Here is a 19,587-nt window from a genome sequence, read left to right as displayed (position 1 = left end):
GGCTAATGCCAACAGAGTAGTCCCGCTATCACCATCTCCTTGCTGATGATGTTCCCTAAAAGCTTGTTGAACTAGAGGATCATGGCTGATACCTATGAATCTCATGCAGTCTGTCCCATCTACTGATATTCCACCGGCCCCTTGATCACTGAGTCTTACCATCCAAGATATCAATGGTTCTCCTATTCTTTGGCTGAATCTACTCAAAATATCTGTGACCTCTTGCGGTGAGAAATCTTCCTGAATTTCCCTTGTAACTGAATCTTCACCTCGGGTTTCTGTCTTCCTCCTTTGTATGGGTCGAGCCCTTGTCTGATCATTTAACCATCTCCTATTCTCTGTGTGAGGCACATCCTGAACCCCAGTAGTGTTTTGTGCCTCAGCCCCTAACATTGTCTCATTCTCTCCCCACTCACTTCCTCTGCCACCATGGCTAGGACGAAGCAGGCAGTCAGGCTCTTTCTGGGCTGGGTTGAAATGCACTCTGGGCTTTTTTGGTCTCCTGTTGCTCTTAGCCACATTAATAGAAAAGTTCTCATTTGAGTCAGTTTGGTCTCCTGCTATCTGAGATTCCTCTTCTTCCTGTGGGGTAGGAGTGCCCCCATGTCTTTCACTTAATCTCAATCTTTCCTATACTAGCCGGTAGGCTGATAACACTATCCAGCTTTGCCTAGATAATGATGCCCCTGACTGAATCCCAACTTCTCGTAAACACTTTTCCAAATCCCTAGGATCTCCTCTCCGTAGCCTTGGTTCCCAGTTTTCACAGGGTCCAGCTTTTTTAGCCAATTCTTTTGCTAGGGAGGAATAAAATGGATCCTCCCATCCTGGGATATTCATCTCTTCCTCTAGAATTGTTCTGCTTCTAAATAGAGATCTTATACCTAGCGATCCCATCCTGGTCGCCAAATGTATTAGGAGGGCAGAGTTTATAATCTCAAAGAGGATCATAAACATGTCTGAAAGGTTCGGAACCGCCGGATATAAGAAACTCTCAAAGTAGAAGGCAGAAGAATCAAAACATTTATTTAGGCTCCACAGTAACCAACCCATGAACCAAAAGCCCCATTTTGATATGTTGATCAAAATCTTCCAGGCCCAATAAGTACGCCTTGCAAGAGTAACCAGGAGGCTACAGAGAAGCATGATTGCGTAAAGCAAAATCATGCTTCCCCCTCGATGGTAATAAGATTACCCACTGGCCTGAAGTCTTTGTTCAGCTTCCTCCCGTAGATCAGCTCTGCTACTGGCAGCTCCTGCCTCAGCTGTGTCTGTGTCTGTAACTGAAGCTGCAACTGAAACTGACGATGTAACGGTCGCTGTAACTGACGATGTAACTGTCGTAACTGTCGCTGGCTCCAACCGGAAAAGGAAAAGAAGAGAGCTCTTCGAGCTGTCCTCTCCCCTCTTATAGGGTCTCTGACATCATCAAGCTCCGCCCGAATGACCAGGGCCGATTGGTTCCTGAGTTGGCCCCTCCCCCTAGCATAGCCGCCAACACCTCCCCTCAGCCAGCCCCATGACTCCTCACACAGGAAACTGTCTGCTTCCCGGCATGCTCCCCGGGCCTCCTGCCCCGGAAGAGCAAGCCACAGTGTCCAGAGGCTCAATGAGGCAAGCTGAGCCATTCAAAGAAAACAAAAGCCATTATGGCTACAGACCTCTAAGGCTCCTTACACCTTCAAATGCATCATGATATAATCTATTTTTCTATGACTATATTACAGGCAGGTTGTTGAAACCCATTAAAAGAGGAAATTTCCATAACAGGAAATATCCACACTGATGAAATCACAAATCCATATCAAAAACAGTGCCTTAAAGGTGGTGGAGAACTAATTAAAGATTAACAACAGGCTCTCTGAAAAAAAAATAAAAGTATATGATGATAGATTTCAGTTTAATTTGCATTAACATTTTCTAGTATTTTCTTAAGCCTATATGATCAACAAAGCAATGAATCAAATTACTTTGTAGCATTTGCTGATTTCCAGATTGTAAGTGCCCACACTGAAAAATTTATTAATTAGTTCTCACAAACTGGTGAAGCTGGATCCAGCACACCTTTGCTTATAACGTTTTATAGTGTTGCTTTGAGGCTTATCTAAAATGACATATGTAAAGCATTTTGTCACCATAAAAAGTCATATAAATGTGTAAGGAGGGACTGATCAAAAGGAGCTCCTGATTTCCTGATTGTTTTGATTTGTCCCTCAATAAACTTAATGAGATTATAGGGCATGTAGCTTTCTCAGAAATCTGCTTCTCATGGACATTGATATATTCTCTAGCCCCTTGCTAAAAGAACATAAGGAACTATTTCCAGAGTCTATGGCTACCTCCAAAATGATCAGTGGCTGAGGCTCAGGAAGTCACACTTTTTTCCACCCTTTCACTGGTCTATAAAAGGAAGTTATAGAATAGCAGCCATCTTTTCTCCTTTTCTTTTCCTGAGTTCTCTACCTTGTTCTCTACTTTCTACTTTGGGCTTTCATATTTGAGTATAGTAAGATGTATTAGGAGGGCAGAGTTTATAATCTCAAAGAGGATCATAAACATGTCTGAAACGTTCGGAACCGCCGGATATAAGAAACTCTCAAAGTAGAAGGCAGAAGAATCAAAACATTTATTTAGGCTCCACAGTAACCAACCCATGAACCAGCAACCCCATTTTGATATATTGATCAAAAGCTTCCAGGCCCAATAAGTACGCCTTGAAAGAGTAACCAGGAGGCTACAGAGAAGCATGATTGCGTAAAGCAAAATCATGTTTCCCCCTCTATGGTAATAAGATTACCCACTGGCCTGAAGTCTTTGTTCAGCTTTCTCCCGTAGGTCAGCTCTGCTACTGGCAGCTCCTGCTTCCGCTGTGTCTGTGGCTGTGGCTGTAACTGACGTAACTGTCGTAACTGCCTCTGTAACTGCCTCTGGCTCCAACTGTCGCTGTAACTGTCGCTGCAATGGCCCGAAGTCCCTGCTCAGCCCCCTCCCGCAGGTCAGCTCCGCCACTGGCAGCTCCCGCCCCAGCTGTGTCTGTGGCTGTGGCTGCAACCGACGCAACTGCCGCAACTGTCGCCGCAACTGTCGCTGTAACTGTCGCTGCAACTGTCTCTGGCTCCAACCGGAAAAGGAAAAGAGAATCTTCAAGCTGTCCTCTCCCCTCCCATAGAGTTTTTTACATCATCAAGCACCGCCCGAACGACCAGGGCCGATTGGTTCCTGACTTGGCCCCTCCCCCTAGTGCAGCCGCCAACACCTCCCCCCAGCCAGCCCCATGACTCATCACACAGGAAGTTGTCTGCTGCCTGGAATGCCCCCCGGGCCTCCTGCCCCGGAAGAGCAAGCCACAGTGTCCAGAGGCTCAATGAGGTAAGCTGAGTCATTCAAAGAAAACAAAGGCCATTCTGGCTACACTCCACCCCTTGTTATAGGATACATAATCTAATCAGCCATGTATCCTAGAACATACATTGTGATCCAATTACAAAGGAAACTAAAACATATCATTCATTATAAAGCAAAACATATCATTTGGTGACATTCCTAAATATTGGTTTACGATTCAAATGTGATCCACCCCTAGATCCCAGCAAGATAATCTCTTCAATCAATCATCCCAAAAAATAATTATTAATAATTCAAATGTCCACCCCTAAATCCTTGTATCCATTACATAGGATCAATAATATCATAACAATAAAACAACACAGCAAGGATAACACAAAATAAGTAAACAGAACACTATCATCATTTCCACCCCCCTTGAACGATTGGGGCTCAAAATCTTGGGGTGAGGGGTGAAGGTCTCATTTTCCATAGCTTCTTCATGCTGAAATTGGATGTAGAGATGGCCCTGCCCCCAAAAAGTCCCATTCCAGAGGTCATTTCTTTAACAAGCTGGCAGGAATTCCAAGAATGCTACATGCTTAGGCAGTCACCGGAAAGTGCAGGGTGCTTAAGCCTGAAGGAAACAAAACTAGCAACAAGGTTAACCAAAACAAAGGACAGAAAGAATAGACAAGTATGGACTATAATTCTTCAAATAAAATCATCTCAAGTTTGGTTGAGATTTCAGTTATGCAAAGATCCAACATCAAAGCCAAACTCAGGTGGGAAATGAGACAGAGACTAGGATTGTCCTCCCAGCCTTTCCCCAAATGTACAAGTTTTCATCCGTTAATCACACAAAGTTACCTTTCCTCTGAGTGGCTTATGGCATTTACCAGCATCAGCCATACCTGTGGAGTCTGTGAATCTATTATTATAACCTATTCACGGTAAAATATATGGTTCAGGGGTACGATTTGGTAATTATTTTCCCCTGAATAGACAACTGTTACAGTGTTGTCCTTCCCATGGGCTATAACTTCTGCAGCCTTTGGAATATCATCTGGCTTCCGTTTTACCCATACCTTAGCTCCTGACTTTATTCTATCAATGGAGCAAGACCCTTTTGCCCCTCTAGTAGTTATTTTGGGAGGAGGGTCAGTTTTCACAAAGGGTATTTTTTCACAGGGGATAATAATGACTTGAACCATCCTATCATTTCTACAAAATTGTACAGGTTTTTTACCCATATTCTGGAGTGTCACAACAATTTCTTTTTGATAATTAGAATCTATCATTCCAGCCAATACATGTATTCCTTGAGCCGCTAATCCTGGTTTAGGTAATATCCATCCAAGATGATTCTTGGGGATTCTCATACATACTCCAGTAGGGGTTTTTCTTATCTCTTTCCTATTTAACCTAAAATTCTCTATACAATGTAAATCATATCCTGCTGAACCAGGTGTTCCTGGACTTGGTAGTGGGACATCTTCCCTCACAGTCCAAAATTCAATGTTTTGGATCTCACATGTTTGCTGTTCTCTGATCTGCAGATTTGGGGTCATCATTCTGGCTAGAGGTGTACTGCCCCCTAAGGGCCTATTATTCAAATTACGTAAGGCAATAGACAAATTATCCTTCCAATGTCGATATGAATTATTTGAGCTTAATTTTCTCAGCTGTTCTTTCAACAATCCATTCATTCTTTCAATTAGCCCAGATGCTTGTGGGTAATATGGAATATGATATATCCATTCTATATTATTCAACACACAATATCTTTTCACTTCTTTGCCCTTGAAATGTGACCCATTGTCACTTTGAATCTGCATTGGGGTTCCATAATATAAACTTACAATATCTAAAGTTTTACAGGTGTTTTTCTGAGTTGCGTCTTTATAAGGACAAGCCACTAGTACACCTGAATAGGTGTCAACACACGTACATACATATTTACATCCTTTATCCTGGGGTAGTGGGCCAATATAATCTATCTGCCAAATTTGGGCTGGAACTTTTCCCCTTGCTATTTCTCCAGTAACTATCCTAGGAAGAGTTCGTTCTTTTTCTAATTGGCATATACAACACTCCTCTGTTATTTGTTTTAACAACGCATGAGAAATACTGATACCTCGATCCTGTGCCCATCGATGGGTGGCCTGGACCCCTAAATGGCCAGCAGTCTGGTGGACCCATCTTGCTAAGGCTGGGTCATCAGTTGGAGTCGGAGTAGGGACAATACATTCAGTAGCAATCTTTGCTAGTCGATCCGCATGTGCATTGTACTCACGTTCTGGTGTGGTCAGGGTTGCATGAGCATCAACATGAAAAACTGACAGATCTGTAACCAAAGACATGTCCCATATATTTTCCCATAACTCTTTACCCCAAACTTGTTTGCCATGAATCTCCCAATTCTGATTCCTCCATATAGGCATCCACGTAGCTAATCCATTAGCTACCGCCCACGAGTCAGTAAATATATGACACTGTCCTCCTTTCTCTGCTCTGATGGCCTGATACACTGCCATCAGTTCAGCATATTGGCTACTTCCACCTATCCCAGAACTTTCCAGAGTTCTCCTTGTACAGGGATTATAGGCTACTGCTTTCCAATGTCTCTTCTGTCCTAAATATTTTGCTGTCCCATCAGTAAACCAAGCATGTTTCTTCTGTTCTTCATTTAGTCCGTCATATCCATTATTCCATTTCACTAAGGATGGTACCATCTGTTGCTTAGATTCAAGGGGCTTTTCATTGCTCTCAGTATCAATGTTCGCCACAGATTCTTGTAGAGCAGAAACTCCATTTTTGCCTGCTCTGGACCTATTCTGAATATACCACTTCCATTTGATTATGCTTGCCTCTTGTGCATGTCCAATTCTGTGAGAAGCTGGGGTACTCATTACCCAAGTCATAATTGGAATTCCAGGCCTTAATACCACTTCATGACCCAGAGTTAGTTGCTCAGTTTCTACTAAAGCCCAATATGCAGCTAACAGCTGCTTCTCAAAAGGTGTATATTGCACTCCAGATGAGGGCAGTTTCCTTGACCAAAAGCCTAAAGGTACACTTCGGCTTTGTTGTTTTTGCCACAGACTCCAATTTGCATAGTCATCTTGTACAGTCACTTGTAATTCCACTGGCCCATTTTGCATAGGCCATAAGTCTAGAGCTAATTGAATAGCAGCCTTTGCTTCCTCAAAAGCTCTACTTTGTTCAAGTCCCCAGTCAAATTCATATTTCTTTCTGGTGACTTTATACAAGGGTTTTAAAATCTGTCCCAAATGTGGGATGTGGTGTCTCCAATAACCAAACAGCCCTATGAACTTTTGGGCCTCTTTCTTATTGGTAGGGGTGGGAAAATCCTGGATTTTTTGTCGAGCTTGTGGGAGAATTTCTTGCAGTCCTGTATTCCACTGTATCCCCAAGAATTTTACAGTTTGAGCTGGCCCTTGAACCTTTGCGGGGTTGATTTCCCATCCTTTGCTTTTCATATGGTCAATTAATAATACTAAACTCTCCTCCACCTCCTTTATATTCTTTCCCTGTATCATGATGTCATCTATGTAATGTGTAAGCTGTACACCAGGTAACTTTAATTCATCCAAATGTTCAGCTACAATCCTGTGGCAAATAGTTGGGCTATGAATATATCCTTGCGGCAGGCGTGTAAATGTATACTGTCGGCCTTGCCAAGTAAAAGCAAACTGATTCCATTGCTTGGGGTCTATTGGGATTGTAAAGAAGGCATTGGCCAAATCAATAACTGCATACCAAGTCCCTTCACGTTTTTGTATTCTCTCTATTAAAGTAACCGTGTCTGGGACAGCAGCATACAAGGGAGGAGTCACTTTGTTCAGCTGTCTATAATCTACTGTCATCCTCCATGTTCCATCTGACTTTCGGACTGGCCAGACAGGGTTGTTCCATTGAGTAGTTGTAGGGACTAACACTCCTGCCTCAACACATTCTCTTATAGTGTTGGCAATTTCATCTTGCCCACCTGGCACACGATATTGCCTCAAAGTAATTATTTTAGAAGGTTCGGGCAAAGTGATTGGATCCATCTTGATTTTCCCCACTAAGACTGCATTAATGCCCATTTTCCTCACAGCAAATTGGTATTTCCCTTCGGGTAAATTTAAGGTCATACCCTTCAATATGTCTATTCCAATGATGTATTCGGGAATAGGCACAATAACCACACTATATTCTTTCTTGGGCAACTGTCCAATTTTCATCATCAATTTAACTTGTCTGGCTGATATTTCAGTCCCTCCTAGTCCTGTGATGGTAATAGGAGTTCCATGGCTGAATTTGTCTGGATTTCCATAAATAAGGGTGGCCTCGGCCCCAGTATCTATTAATGCCTCAGTTACCGTACTTGACCCATTTTTCCAATATATGGTCAAGTTAATGTGAGGTCTACAATCCAGCTTACGTATTTCCTTAATTTGGGCTGGGGCCTGGCCTGTTCCCTAGTATTCCCTTTCATGTGATTCACTTGGGTATGAAGGTTCAACATCTGTAGCATTTGCAGGAGCAGTTCTGATTTCCCTATCTCTCCTGTTATCAAGGCCTTTATCTCTGTACATTCTATATAATTCATTGGTTGGAATTCCATCTATCATTTCAAAACCTACCCCTGCTCTCAATAAAGCAGTAAACATTTCTTTCCTTGTTACTCTCCTTTGGCGCCAAGTTTGCTGGTTATTCACCCTTCTCTCTCGAGGAGATCTATCCCTTCCCCAGTCACCTAAGTCATGTAACTGTAAAATCTTATTTATCACTGTTGTAAGACGGCTCCCTACTTCTCCAAGTAATAAATTCAAAATTAGTTGTTTATAAGCAGGGGGAGCTGTCCTAATTATTAAATTCCTATGAGGCAGTTCCATTGGATCATTGTAATATTTGTCTGCAGTTCCTATCATAATGGCAGTCTTCATTACCTCCTCCTTTAGTCTCATGATACAATCTCTAAGTGAATACCAGGGTCTGTGCTCAGTGGGCCACATAGAATCAGTAGCATATCTCTTATTGCATCCCACAGCGGCTAATGCCAACAGAGTAGTCCTGCTATCACCATCTCCTTGCTGATGATGTTCCCTAAAAGCTTGTTGAACTAGAGGATCATGGCTGATACCTATGAATCTCATGCAGTCTGTCCTATCTACTGATATTCCACTGGCCCCTTGATCACTGAGTCTTACCATCCAAGATATCAATGGTTCTCCTATTCTTTGGCTGAATCTACTCAAAATATCTGTGACCTCTTGCGGTGAGAAATCTTCCTGAATTTCCCTTGTAACTGAATCTTCACCTCGGGTTTCTGTCTTCCTCCTTTGTATGGGTCGAGCCCTTGTCTGATCATTTAACCATCTCCTATTCTCTGTGTGAGGCACATCATGAACCCCAGTAGTGTTTTGTGCCTCAGCCCCTAACATTGTCTCATTCTCTCCCCACTCACTTCCTCTGCCACCATGGCTAGGACGAAGCAGGCAGTCAGGCTCTTTCTGGGCTGGGTTGAAATGCACTCTGGGCTTTTTTGGTCTCCTGTTGCTCTTAGCCACATTAATAGAAAAGTTCTCATTTGAGTCAGTTTGGTCTCCTGCTATCTGAGATTCCCCTTCTTCCTGTGGGGTAGGAGTGCCCCCATGTCTTTCACTTAATCTCAATCTTTCGTATACTAGCCGGTAGGCTGATAACACTATCCAGCTTTGCCTAGATAGTGATGCCCCTGACTGAATCCCAACTTCTCGTAAACACTTTTCCAAATCCCTAGGATCTCCTCTCCGTAGCCTTGGTTCCCAGTTTTCACAGGGTCCAGCTTTTTTAGCCAATTCTTTTGCTAGGGAGGAATAAAATGGATCCTCCCATCCTGGGATATTCATCTCTTCCTCTGGAATTGTTCTGCTTCTAAATAGAGATCTTATACCTAGCGATCCCATCCTGGTCGCCAAATGTATTAGGAGGGCAGAGTTTATAATCTCAAAGAGGATCATAAACATGTCTGAAACGTTCGGAACCGCCGGATATAAGAAACTCTCAAAGTAGAAGGCAGAAGAATCAAAACATTTATTTAGGCTCCACAGTAACCAACCCATGAACCAGCAACCCCATTTTGATATATTGATCAAAAGCTTCCAGGCCCAATAAGTACGCCTTGAAAGAGTAACCAGGAGGCTACAGAGAAGCATGATTGCGTAAAGCAAAATCATGTTTCCCCCTCTATGGTAATAAGATTACCCACTGGCCTGAAGTCTTTGTTCAGCTTTCTCCCGTAGGTCAGCTCTGCTACTGGCAGCTCCTGCTTCCGCTGTGTCTGTGGCTGTGGCTGTAACTGACGTAACTGTCGTAACTGCCTCTGTAACTGCCTCTGGCTCCAACTGTCGCTGTAACTGTCGCTGCAATGGCCCGAAGTCCCTGCTCAGCCCCCTCCCGCAGGTCAGCTCCGCCACTGGCAGCTCCCGCCCCAGCTGTGTCTGTGGCTGTGGCTGCAACCGACGCAACTGCCGCAACTGTCGCCGCAACTGTCGCTGTAACTGTCGCTGCAACTGTCTCTGGCTCCAACCGGAAAAGGAAAAGAGAATCTTCAAGCTGTCCTCTCCCCTCCCATAGAGTTTTTTACATCATCAAGCACCGCCCGAACGACCAGGGCCGATTGGTTCCTGACTTGGCCCCTCCCCCTAGTGCAGCCGCCAACACCTCCCCCCAGCCAGCCCCATGACTCATCACACAGGAAGTTGTCTGCTGCCTGGAATGCCCCCCGGGCCTCCTGCCCCGGAAGAGCAAGCCACAGTGTCCAGAGGCTCAATGAGGTAAGCTGAGTCATTCAAAGAAAACAAAGGCCATTCTGGCTACATAAGAGACCTTGAGTTTTCTACTTTTCTGAATTTTTTTGTTCTCTATCTTTGGACTTCAGTGTTGGGTATACTAAGTACTCTCCACCCCATACCTACTTACCAATAAGAGCAAAAAAAATATATGATGTCTTACAGGATAACCACAGTGCTACCAACTGAGATAAGAATTCTGGATGCTTCCTTTTGCATTCACGTTTCCTTTTCTGATATTAAGTAAAAATCTAGTGCTATTCAGACAAGATATTTCTCTCCCTGGGTATCATCTGATATGCAATCTTGAGACTACAATGTCCTTAGTTCAAGAGTTCTTGAGTTTAGAAAACATTAGCCTCCCAGACATTGGAGATTTTGTTAAGAGTGTTCTAAATAAGGAAAGGAGCATCTTCCACCAAGGACTGACTACAGCAGAAGGAATAAAGCTGTTCAGGTAGGAGCCAAAGAGCTGGATTCCTCCATGGAGAGGCCAGCATCACATGGTGGATAGAAACAATGATGATGATGATGATGATGATGATGATGATGATGATGATGATGATTACAGTACACAGCATTTGTAAAACATATTAAGCCTCTCAAAATTCTTTACACATATTATCTCATTTGATCCTCAAAACAACCCTTTGAAATAGATGTTATTATTACCTCCTTTTCACAAATAAGAAACTGAGGCTTAGGCAGGTTAAGTGACTTGTCCAGGGTCACACAGCAAAATCTGTGAAGCAATATTTGAATTCAGATCTTCCTGATCCTGAGTCCAGGACTCTAGCCACAATACCACCTACCTGAAAGTTCATTTTGAAGTTAGGAAGATCTAGATTCATGTCTCATCTCTAACACGTTCTGGCTCTACGATCTTAGGTAAGTCAATTAATATCTTCAAGCTGTAGGCACTCCTTTAAGAATGTAAGGTACAGAAAAAGTGCCTACTTTCATTGAAAAATGAGATTTCTCCACCCAGGAGTTCCTTATTTCAATGAATCAAAGGTACTGTCCATAAAGCTACTTGGACAGTCAGAGTAGACAGGAAGATTTTGTTGTTGTGGTTTATCAGTTTCTTATTGTGTTTTTTTCCCTTCTAAGAGGAATCTAATGGGATATTTGGGTTTTTCATCTTTTTGTCTTGATCTATGGGTTCTATGGTTACTTTCAAGGACTTTGTGGCATACATTTTCTGGGGGTGGAAAAAAGACTGTCATATACTCTGATACCTAAAAGGCACATTGAGTGCCTTTGACAGAATTGAGGACCCTGTTATCCAATTTTGGAGAAAACGTACACACAAGCCGCACAGCAGCTTTATTCATATTTTCCCAAAATTTTACTCTTGGGTTGAACAATGAGCCAAAAAGTTAAACTGGCCTGCTTTTTAGTTTCTTCATTTGTTTCTTTTTTCCACAGGAAAAAGAACTATTAAGCCCCCAAGTCTGAATCAAGCCTATGTGAACATGGAGGTCTATGGCTTTGGGGGACACATAACATAAAAAACAAACTGCAAGTTCATAGAAATGACCTTGAATAATAGGGCCTATTTAAATAATTCCACAAAGAGGCAGTCACAACTTTTTTTCCCTCAACATCTTCAAGAATATATAATATAGGTATATACATATATATATGTATGTAAATGATTATAAAGTCATGAATTTAGAGCTAGAAGTGACTTTTTAGATCATCAAGTCAAACTCCTCCATTTTTTGACAAAAGAAACCAAGACCCAAAGTGGTTGAAAGACTCGTTTAGAGTCATAAAACTAGTTAGTGTCACAAATCTAGGTTTTCCAAGTCCAAGTCAAGCTCTATATCTATTATATCTGTGGTGCAGAAACTCATCCCTACAGGTGGATATTAGAAAATGCAAAATTAAAATTAATTGTGCTGTATTATGTTTTAATTTATTTTGTTAAACATTTCCCAGCTATGTTTTAATCTAGTTTTGTCAACCAGCCATGAGTTTCATACTTCTGCAGTATACCTTGGTACTTCAAGATTTCATTTTCCAGACTGAGCCAGTCAATCAGCAGGTATATGTTAGGTTTCAACTTTAAGTCAGGTACTGTGCTAGATGCTGGGGCTACAAATGCACACATCCCTATTCTCAAAGTGTTATATTCTATTAGGAGACACAACATTCCCATATGTAAATATATACAGAATAGATAAAAAACATATACAGAATACTGAGACAAGAGGTTAGTAACATTTTTGTGGGGGAGGAGATGAGGAAAAGGTACATGTAGAATGTATTTCTATAAGGAAGCAAGGGACTAACTGAAATACAGTAGAGCAGGGAGTACATTATAGGTATAGGGAAAAACCAATGCAAAGATTAGATGCCAGTTTGACTGAATTATAGAGTATGGGCTAAGGTAGTAGTAGTGGTACCAGTAGCAGCAGCAGCAACAGCAGTAGTAGTAGCAGTAGTACTAGTACTAGTAGGAGTAGTAGTAGTAGCAATAATAATAATAACAAGGTTAGTAAAGCACTTTATGTAATTTACCCCATTTGATCCTCATAACAACCCTGAGAGGTACATACTATTATTATTCCCATTTTATATATGTGGAAATTATATATTATATTATATTATATATATATGGAGATTATATATGTGGAGATTAAATAAATTATCACATATTTTGATCATATAACCAATATGTTTCAGAAGTAGGATTCTAACTCAGCTCTTTTTGAATCCAGGTTGCCTGCTCTATGCATTGTGTCACCGGGCTGTTTAGGTTGGTGGTCGAAACATAGGTTGGATCTATGTTGTACAAGACTTTTAAAACTGATTTATCCTAGAGGAAACATGGATGCATTGAAGTTTATTGAGAAAGGGAGTAAAATTATCAGATCTGTGACTTAGGAAAATCATTTTGGCAGATGCATGAAAACTAGACAGACTGGAGTGGGTAATAACTTGACACAAGGAGACCAAAGGAGGCCATGGCAATTAACTGCATGAGAGGTGATGAGAGCCTGAATAAAGTTGTGTAAATAGAGAGGAGTCAGATGAGATTTCCTATAGAGATGAAAATGGCCAGATTGAACATCTAGACTGATGATTTCTAACTTAAGAGACTAGATGTGAATTAGTCAGGAATATGGAAGTTTGGATGAGGAGAAAGAGAGAGGTGAATAATAAGTTCCATTTTGAAAATTTTAAGTATAAAATGTCCAGGACAACTAATCTGGAATGTCCAGTAGGGAACTGGTCCAGGACTGAAACTCAAGGGAAAACCTGGTTGACTATGGAGATCTGTTAGTCATCTGCACATAGATAACAATTAAACCCATGAGAACTGATGCGGTCATCTAGAGAAAATACATATATACATGTTTTGGGAGTGTGATACTGATGAAGAGCCAGCAATGGAAACTAAAAAGCAACAGTCAGAAAAGCAACAAAATCAGGACAGAAAATACTCACAAAAATCAGTCAAGAGGGTATCCATAAGGAGAGGATGGTCAACAATGTAGAACAGTGTGATGACTTAGAGAAGAGTATCAGATTTGGTCATTGGGAGATCGAGAATAAGAGTTTCTGTGAGAGTTCTAAAAAATTCTTCCTAATAATTAAGCCAAATATCTCTTACTATAAAATGAACCCAGGTTCTACTATCCTGTTCTCAGTAGAAACAGAAATTTTTCATCAAAATCTATTGAAAGATACCTAGCAATACCTACTATGTCTAAAGCACATAAAAATATTTTACTAACACCTCAATGAAATTTTTTTCTTAAATCATATTAGATTTTCCTCAGAAATTTAGTTTATGACTCAGTAATTCAATCACTAATAAATCATTAGTGCCACTCGTATTTGAAAATTCCTAGATTGTGGATCCTCAAACCAACCTTAATATTAAAGTACATGAAAGTTTAAAAAATACTTTATACATGAGGTAGGGTTAGCATGTTTTCCTATAGACTATGTAAATTGTAAATTCCTGTTTGCTTTATGGATTCTTATACTCTGCTTGGATGGTAAGCACCAATTCTCACTTCTTGACTCACAGGAAATCTTACTAGCACCTCAATTTCAATATGGTCATGTCTGAAATCAAACTTGTTTCATTGGTTTCACTAAAATTCATATTATCTGACATCAGCTGGGCTTCCAGAATGTTTGCCTGAAAAGGAAGAAGGAAAGGGAATACTGCCTACATATCCAGAAAGATGAACAGTAGCTACAATATAGGAAGGATAGAAGGGAGACACTAAGATGCTAACATAAGACAAAATAAAAGTTAAGATCTACAGGCAAAACCCAGTACCTCAAATATGCTTAACCCCCAAATGTACAAAGGATAGGCAACAAGTAAGCTAAAGTAGATGTCACAATTTGCCCTCATAATTATCAATTGGATTGGTAAAATAGGACACAGGACTGCAGTGTGACTGCAGATTAATATACTTTATGTGAAAGAAAAAGGTTAAAATGTGTATTGGGAAGCATTGGGGGAGAAGGAGGTAGCTTGTCTATTTATATATTAAGAATATATTTTAACCTGAGAAAATTCAGGAACTAGAGGAACATCACAGTGGAGAAAGTAAGTGTGAAGAGGAATGGAAGGAGAAAGAGAAAAGATATTGTCATTGGAGTTTACAGGAGGCCCCCTAGGAAAAAAAAAATGAATTCAGGAGATATTGCAAGTCCTTCCCACAGGTATGCTATGGCCATACCAGGTTACTTGAATTATCTGCTAGAGATCTCTCTGTCAAAAGTACAGGAAATTATTTCTCAAGTCAAATGAATTTCATCTCTCTAAAAGTAGAGGAAATGAGGCGAAGAAATTTTACTTTGGAACTGATCATCATGGACATTTAGAAAGTGGTTCTAGGGGTAGAAATGATACATATCTTGTGGGCAATGGACACCCCTTCCTAATTTGAAATAGAGAGGAAAGCTGGGTTAACTTGATACACACTCTGGTTACAGGGAAAGCAGATTTCAATGGATTCAGAGGAAAGATAGGTAGGTATCATGGAGGAAAATTCTACAGGCACCAGAACAGGAAAAATGGAAAATTCACAAAAAGAAAATTCTGAAGAAACAATTTTTATAAGGAGGAAAATTTCAGGGAACTAAGCAATTAGATTTTAAAGGTCATTTAGACAAAATAGAAATGAGGACAGGAAACATAAGGAATGGAAAAGAACACCATAAGCCTATAAGAATTGTGTCAGGAGTGTTGAAATGCAGAATGAGCTGAGTTTGTGAGAATAACAAAAATATTATTTTGTTTTATTTTATCTTGTTTTAGCAATATTAGGGGAAAAAGAATAGGAAGAAAGAAAGAATGAGAGTGCTGATCAGAGTAGAAAATATGATGAAAAGAAGACATACATTCAATTCACAGGATCAGAAATTTAGCCATAAAAGGGAACTTACCTAGTACATTATCCTAATTTTGGAAATGAGGAGACTACAGCTAAGAGGTGAAATAATTTGCCCAGGATCATACAGGTAGTAATTTGCTAGGCTAGTTTGGAAAGTTACTGGAAAGATAAGTAGAGCCGTAGGGGAAGCAGATTGACTCATTGTTTCCAGGAGAAATAGTTTTATTTGATTTTGGTTCTGGAACTGAAAAGGGGAGTACATAACACAGCATTATGGTGTCTGGAAAGACGATGGCCAGAGAATGAAATAAAGCATTGCTGGAATCTGACTTAGATATAGTAGGCTACTGAGATAACCACCAAGGTAAACAGTAGGGCTCAGGATAGACTTCATGTAGGAGGTTGTGGGCTGCCTCAGTCAGTAATAAATCTACTGTTACCAGATGTCTCAGAGGAAAGGATTCTAAGGATCATATGTCATGAATTTTTGGAGGGGAATGTATGCTGGTAGGGCTAGATGACCTAGATTAGGACCTCTATGATTTCTATAAATATTGTTTTATGGGAGAAAATATGGTAGGGGTAGTAGTGGAATGATATGTGGAGGAAAACCTTGAAGGAGTCAAGGTGGAGTGTATTCAAAACTACTGGTTGGTTGGCAGAACAGAAAAGGAACATTTCTCCTTCTGATGCAAGGGAGATAGAGGAGATGAAGATGATGATGATGATGATGATGATGATGATGCATATATTATCTTCTTCCACATGAATACATATGTATACATTTGCATGTATGCATATACCTTGAGGAATTTGAGTCAGAAAAGAGAGAAGTTGAAGTGTCTCACCTCACACAGATTCAATATTTTGATCAAATTAGGAGTTAAAGCTATCTGCTGACATCAGAAAAGATGGGGAGTATTTAGGACTCAAGACAAAAAAAAATGCAAAAGCCAATTGTAAGGAACTCAACTACCATGGGATGGAATTGTTCACAAAGAACCTTTGGTTGGTGCAGACTTTGGAAGCCATGTAGTCCAACCAGTATCTGAAAATTTCTCCTTTAAAGTATACTGAACAAGTGATCTCATTCAGCTATTGACTGAAGACTATCTGTAAAGCAAAACTACTTCACTCCCATTGCTATCCATTATAACTTTTGTTTGGAAATTTTTCCTTTTATTAAGCCTAAATTTGCCTACTTCTATCCATTGCTCCTTTATGGGGGGAGACTATTCTATCTGGGCTGTCTTTAAAGCACACACAATATGCTCTGCCTGATGCCAGCAAGCATAAATGCTAGTTATCGATTAATTGATTGATTGACCTAACTGGTAGAAATTTTGCCCTTATGGTGAACTACAATTTGTAACTCCCACCAATTCATCTTACTTCTGCCTTCTTGTACTTAACAGTATGATTTGAATTCCTATTACATATGATATTTTTAAACAAATTGGAAACCTTGATTCTCTGTCCCTAAAGCTTTTCTTCTCCAGGATTATACATACTCATTTCATTCAACAAATCTACCACTAAGATGTTTTGAATCCCCTCACCATCTTCATTATTCTTCTTTTAATATTCTACATTGGTCAGTGTATGCACACACACATATACAGATGTATATGTGTACACATAAATATATATATATATATATACACATATATATGCACATAAAATACATGTATCAAAACTATTCCATATATGGTTTCAATAAAGCAAAGGACAATACCCTCCACTTGCATTTCAATGAAACCTAAGATTAAGTGAACTTATGATGCCCTTTTATTCTCAAGATTGTCTCGTGAGTCCTTTGCATTTTTTTCTTTACCCACTCCTCCTTCAACTCAACTTCACAAATTTTTACTATGTCTATTATGAGCAAGGCATGCAACTGGCTAGTCAATAATCTCATCTATTTAGGTAGTCTTAATGATAATTTTATGAATTCTCCCAAATCTATACCTGTAATATTGAAATCTTTTCCAAGCACTAGCATAAAATTTCTAATTGTCTATGTCATCTCCATTTGAGTACTATTTCTCTAGTACTTCAGAGTTAACTAATCTTAAACCATGCTCAGCATTTACCCCTACAAAATCTTAGAACCTCTTTACTTCATCCTCAATTTTATTTATACTTTGTTATGTGGGATCAAACCTTGGAGACATCATTCAGATTTGATCAATATTAGCTCTCCAATATGTCTCTCACTGGACTTCTTTCAATTAGTATTATTTCTTCCTTTGTTCCCAATCTATTTCATCTCATTCAAAATATTAAAAATAAACACTTCACTGAATTTTCTGCCTCCATTACCTCTATGTTCTTATACTGGCTCATGCATCATTACCAGGATTATGTTTCTAAATTATAGCCTTCAGTATTTCGCACATTTCATTGGCTCTCCATTATCCATCAAAAAGTCCCAACCTCTTAGCCTGGTAATTAAGACATTCTGCTTTTTGTGTCCAGAATATCTTTCCATTTAAAGATTTTTCCAGTTGAATATGACTTCAACTATTACTATGATACTATGTTGCATGTTAGATTCTAGACAATCTAAAATATCTGTCATTAACAAAAATATATTTTAAAGTTTTGACTCTGTATTTATGCCATTTTGCCCCAGTTGAAATGCTTTTTCAAAACACCACCCGTGTTTTCCTACCAATACTTCAAAACCTGTCTGAAATGTCATCTCTTTCATGAAACCATTTTCAAATATTCTTGACAGAAGTGATTCCTCTTTTGTCTGAAGTTTGGTAACATAGTGTAACTCTTTTCTGGGACCTAATGCATATATGCTACATCATGAGAGAGGGAGTTAAAAACTACTATGAAAATTTTCATTTTTCAAACTTCATTTTATCAGTTTAATAATATTATACCAATTACATGTCAAGACAATTTTAGCATTCATTTTACAAGATTTTGAGTTGCAAATTTTTCTCCTTCTCTTTCCTCCCCTCTTCCTAAAATATTAGATTAATTTGTTACGGGTTATATCTTGCCATCATGTTGAACATGTTCCAACATCAGTCACAGTTGTAAAAGAAGAAACAGATAAAATGGAGGAAGAACATAAAAAAGAATAAAGTGAAAAAGTATGTTTCAATTTGCATTCAGAGTCCATCAGTTCTTTTTCTAGATACGGACAGTATTTTCCATCATGAGTGCTTTGGACTTATCTTGGACCATTGTTTTGATGAGAGGATCTGAGTCATTCATATTTGATTATAAAACAATATTGCTGGTACCATGTACAATGTTTTCCTGTTTTTGGGTCATTTCACTTTGCCTCAGTTTGTAGAACTCTTTCCAGGTTCTTTTCTGAAATGTGTATTTTCATCATTTCTTATTGCATTACATTCATATGTCAGAGCTTATTTAGTCATTCCCCAGTTGATGGGCATCCCCTCAATTTCCAATATTTTTCTACCATAAAAAGGCTGCTATAAATATTTTTCCATGTGTATGTCCTTTTTCCGTTTTTATGATCTCTTTGGAGTATATGCATAGTATTGATATTCCTGGAGCAAATGGTATGCACTGTTTGATTGCCCTCTGGGAATAGTTCCAAATTGCTCTCCAGAATAGTTGGATCAGCTCACAACTGCAACAGTGAATCAGTATCCCAATATTCCCACATCTTCTCCAACATATATCATTTTACTTTTTTGTCATATTAACCAATCTGATAGGTATAAAGTGGTACCTCAGAATTGTTTTAATTTGCATTTCTCTTGTCAAAGTGATTTAGAGCCCTTCTTCATATGCCTATAGATAGTTTTAATTTCTTCATATTAAAAGTGCTTGTTCATATCCTTTGACCATTTATCAATTGAGGAATGTCTTGTATTCTTATAAATTTGACTCAGTTCTCAATATATTTGACAAGTGAGGCCTTTGTCAGAGAGACTTGCTATAAAGATTGTTTCCCAGTGTAGACAATGGCTGAGACCACCCATGCTATAGTGCAAATCTAGGGAAAGAGGAGACTGCCAGCAGCCAGACCATCCCTCTCCCACACCTGATGCAGTAACCCC

Source organism: Trichosurus vulpecula, chromosome 2, assembly GCF_011100635.1.
Source record: "Trichosurus vulpecula isolate mTriVul1 chromosome 2, mTriVul1.pri, whole genome shotgun sequence".
NCBI lineage: Eukaryota > Metazoa > Chordata > Mammalia > Diprotodontia > Phalangeridae > Trichosurus > Trichosurus vulpecula.
The sequence above is the reverse complement of the archived record's forward strand: the minus strand, read 5'-3'. Positions refer to the sequence as shown.